At 57.6% G+C, this 4,334-nt stretch overlaps 1 non-coding gene across 1 annotated transcript; it reads right to left on the minus strand.

The window, feature by feature from the left end:
* Positions 1–1,220: 1,220 nt before the first annotated feature.
* LOC142793180 (small subunit ribosomal RNA) lies at positions 1,221–3,035 on the minus strand. The gene has a single exon (XR_012891497.1). It is a non-coding gene; the product is annotated as a small subunit ribosomal RNA (ribosomal RNA).
* Between the last annotated feature and the right edge of the window lie 1,299 nt (positions 3,036–4,334).

Raw genomic sequence — 4,334 nt, forward strand, 5'->3', positions numbered from 1 at the left:
ACCCCCGCTTTTTGTTCCACGAAATCGCACAAGCTTTTTTCGCATCCACGGTTTGCCACCGCACACCAAAATGCCGATCCGGCTGCCTACTTTAGCCAACAGGTGGAGCCAGGCGCGCCGTACTTGCGCGGCACTTCCCACGTCCACCGAAGTCGGTGCCAAGGACCACTTTCGGCGCCGGAGCCGCGTACGAGCCTACTCGAGGCGGAAGAACGAAGCCAGCAAGGGCCTGGCCGCAAGTGCGTTCAATTGTCGGGACGTCCAAGTCCCTCGTTCTTCCGTGCTTCCTCTTTCGGCAAGTCGTTGCGGCACCTTCCCAAAGCGCGCAGACCCGCTAATCGCGACGAGCGCGACGTGGCCGTGCCGCCTTTCCCTCGGCAGCAAGCAAAACGCCTGGCAACGTCGACGCTCCCCTAACCGCGATCTCGCACCGTGTTTCGTGTGGCGAATTCAAAAGCCGGCCGGCGCTGCTGCAACCACTACGGTCGGTACGCATACGCCGCGGAGGGCGGGACGGTCATCGGAGCGTGCGGTTCCTCCATCGAGTACTGCGCACCTCGGCCGTCGCATCGCCGTGCCATGACCGGCCGCGCGTCAACGCGAACCGGTGCCAGCGAGATCCCTCGCCTGCAAGAACCGACCGGCAGCCTCCGTCACCCGAGGACGCGGAGGCGCTTGCCGCGGACGGCGGGACGGTATGCACTGGTGCACAGCGGACCCGTCACATCGCCAGTTCCTTGACCGACCGCCGACGCTTGTGCCGTTCCTCTCGTACTTGGCAGTCGCCGCGCGATTGTCGGGTCTCGTTCTTGCACGCTCGAACGGTCGGGAGGGCACTCGGCTGGCGTTTCGGGAACGCGCAGCCTCGCCTTCTACCGACGTAACCACGACTCGCCGTTCGCGCTCCGCCGCTCCTGTTTACAGTACTAGGCGGTCCCGCAGCGGTCGGGTCGCGCATTTCGAGCGCTTCGAGCCACGGTGCAGTGGCGGGTCGAAAGCCGACCTATGAGTGCGTTGCGCCGTTTGTACCCGCGTCCGCCACCTGGCCGACCGTCCAAGGTCGCGGTGTTGGCGTCCGCTGGGCGCAACAATTTGTCACGGGGTGCCGCTCCACATTCAGGCAGCCCCGTGGGGAAAAGCCGACCCCGCGTCCAAACGGGGTCAGCGGCAGAAAGTGTCGGGCGCAGACGCAGCTGAGGCGCTCACCCTTCACAATCCGTTAATGATCCTTCCGCAGGTTCACCTACGGAAACCTTGTTACGACTTTTACTTCCTCTAAATGATCAAGTTTGGTCATCTTTCCAACAGACCGGCGCAACCGAAAGGCCGCGCCGGACATCGGTCCGAAGACCTCACTAAATCATTCAATCGGTAGTAGCGACGGGCGGTGTGTACAAAGGGCAGGGACGTAATCAACGCGAGCTTATGACTCGCGCTTACTGGGAATTCCTCGTTCAAGGGGAACAATTGCAAGCCCCTATCCCAATCACGAAAGAAGTTCCACGGGTTACCCAGTCTTTTCAGACAGGGATAAAGACACGCTGCTTCCTTCAGTGTAGCGCGCGTGCGGCCCCGGACATCTAAGGGCATCACAGACCTGTTATTGCTCTGTTTCGTGCGGCTAGGAGCCGCTTGTCCCTCTAAGAAGGTTGTAAGGTGCTGGGAACCCCGCACCTATTTAATAGGCTAGAGTCTCGTTCGTTATCGGAATTAACCAGACAAATCGCTCCACCAACTAAGAACGGCCATGCACCACCATCCACCGAATCAAGAAAGAGCTCTCAATCTGTCAATCCTCCCAGTGTCCGGGCCGGGTAAGTTTTCCCGTGTTGAGTCAAATTAAGCCGCAGGCTCCACTCCTGGTGGTGCCCTTCCGTCAATTCCTTTAAGTTTCAGCTTTGCAACCATACTTCCCCCGGAACCCAAATACTTTGGTTTCCCGGAAGCTGCCCGCCGAGTCATTTGAGTAACTCAGGCGGATCGCTGGTTGGCATCGTTTATGGTCAGAACTAGGGCGGTATCTGATCGCCTTCGAACCTCTGACTTTCGTTCTTGATCAATGAAAACATTCTTGGCAAATGCTTTCGCAGTAGTTCGTCTTGCGACGGTCCAAGAATTTCACCTCTAGCGCCGCAATACGAATGCCCCCGTCCGTCCCTCTTAATCATTACCTCGTATTCCAAAAACCAACAGAACAGAAACGAGGTCTTGTTCTATTATTCCATGCAAGTTTATTCAGGCGACTCGCCTGCGTTGAGCACTCTAATTTTTTCAAAGTAAAAGCACCGGCCATCTCGAGGCACACAATAAAGTGCACCAAGAAAGAACCGGCATGATGTTCAGTCCGAGCCGTCGCATCGGGTAGATGCACTACTCGTCTGGAACTGAGATCCAACTACGAGCTTTTTAACCGCAGCAGCTTTAGTATACGCTATTGGAGCTGGAATTACCGCGGCTGCTGGCACCAGACTTGCCCTCCAATTGATCCTCGTTAAAGGATTTAGAGTGTACTCATTTCAATTACGGGGCCTCAAAAGAGTCCCGTATTGTTATTTTTCGTCACTACCTCCCCGTGCCGGGAGTGGGTAATTTGCGCGCCTGCTGCCTTCCTTGGATGTGGTAGCCGTTTCTCAGGCTCCCTCTCCGGAATCGAACCCTGATTCTCCGTTACCCGTAACAACCATGGTAAGCAAGTAACCTACCATCGAAAGTTGATAAGGCAGACACTTGAAAGAAACGTCGCCGGCTCGTGGCCATGCGATCAGCACAAAGTTATCCAGAGTCACCACACAATACGGGCCGAAACCCGATCGATCTTGGTCTAATAAAAGCACCCGTTACCCAAAGGGCTCCAGGCTCACTGCATGTATTAGCTCTAGAATTGCCACAGTTATCCAAGTAGGAAGAAACGATCTAAGGAACCATAACTGATTTAATGAGCCATTCGCGGTTTCGCCTTATTTCGGCATGTACTTAGACATGCATGGCTTAATCTTTGAGACAAGCATATGATTACTGGCAGGATCAACCAGGTAATCGTTCGACTGCGCGTCCGTCCTCGCCCTCGGCGGGCCGGACGCAGTCTGTGTGCGGCGGAGGCCACCTTCAGGCGCCCCAACACGCTTATTTTGCACTCCGAGATGACGGCGTTCGAGCTCGCTACGGCACAACCTTCCCGAAAGACGAGTGGGAGCCGTGCGGCAAGAAGCACGTTCATGCTCGCTCTTTTTCGTTGCATCGACTCGGTCGCGCCGTGCGGGTTGCCCAAGCCCGCTGCACTGTCGGTGGACCGGCCGGAACTAGCAACGGAGCCGAGACTGCAAAGCCGCCAGACGACGGGTCACGCCCGCGTCTTCGGCGCTTTCGCATCTGAATCGCCCGAGGACGACACGGAACACACCTCGATATCGTGGTAAAACGGCACCGTCCGACAACCAGCCCCTAACGCATCAAGCGGATGAGGCTGCAGACGACTGCCGTGGATTCCCCTGGAGCAGACCCGAGGACACGCTTGACGAGGCCGAAGCCCGCCGCATATCAGACACCCGGTCGCTTTCGCGTACGCCGCTCACGAGAACCCCCACATAATAGCAGCGATAAGTACCCAGACCTCCTTGGGCCCTAATACGAGCGTACTCGAGAAAATTTCACCGCGGGTGTGCCCCGAAACGTGTGGCATGTTGAGCGTGCCACAAGTCTACGTCGCTCTCAAACCCGCCGAGGTCGTAGAATTTGCGACCCTACTCACGAAATTCCCACCGAGGATACGGCCGCAAACGTACCGCACCTTGGGTAGGCCACGAGTTTGTGCAACACTACGCTGACGGCACAGCACCGAGGTCGTGCGCGCACGCACGGGAAAATTCCGCCGCGGTTTCTGCCGAAAACGTGAGGCACCACGACTCTCCGCAAGTTCGCGTCGACTGCGAAAGACCGAAGTCGTGAACGACGTGTCCGCTACTCGCCGCCGACACGCTGGACACCAAACGTACAACGACTCGACGGCGTCGTAGAGGCCCACGACGCGGTTTTCCTTAACGACGTCTCGGCGTGGCACCGACAGGTTAGAACGGCCGACCAACGTTCCCTGTCCGCCGTTCGGCTCAGTCGAAGGGCTCGGCGACTTCGGCAACGCTGCGAAGCCGCACGGTGACGCACGCCATGTCCCCATTTTTTTTTTTCTTTCTGCGTCTGCCGGGGTGCCCCTATAATAGCAGCGATAAGCACCCAGACCGCCGTGGGTCGCTCGCCCCGGCTGACGTGGTTTTTCGTACTCCTGCGGCGGTCGCCGTCAAGCACGTCCAAATACGCTACTTTCGTGGGCGCATTCACGC

The sequence above is a fragment of the Rhipicephalus microplus genome, unplaced genomic scaffold, assembly GCF_043290135.1.
Source record: "Rhipicephalus microplus isolate Deutch F79 unplaced genomic scaffold, USDA_Rmic scaffold_290, whole genome shotgun sequence".
NCBI classification, from domain to species: domain Eukaryota; kingdom Metazoa; phylum Arthropoda; class Arachnida; order Ixodida; family Ixodidae; genus Rhipicephalus; species Rhipicephalus microplus.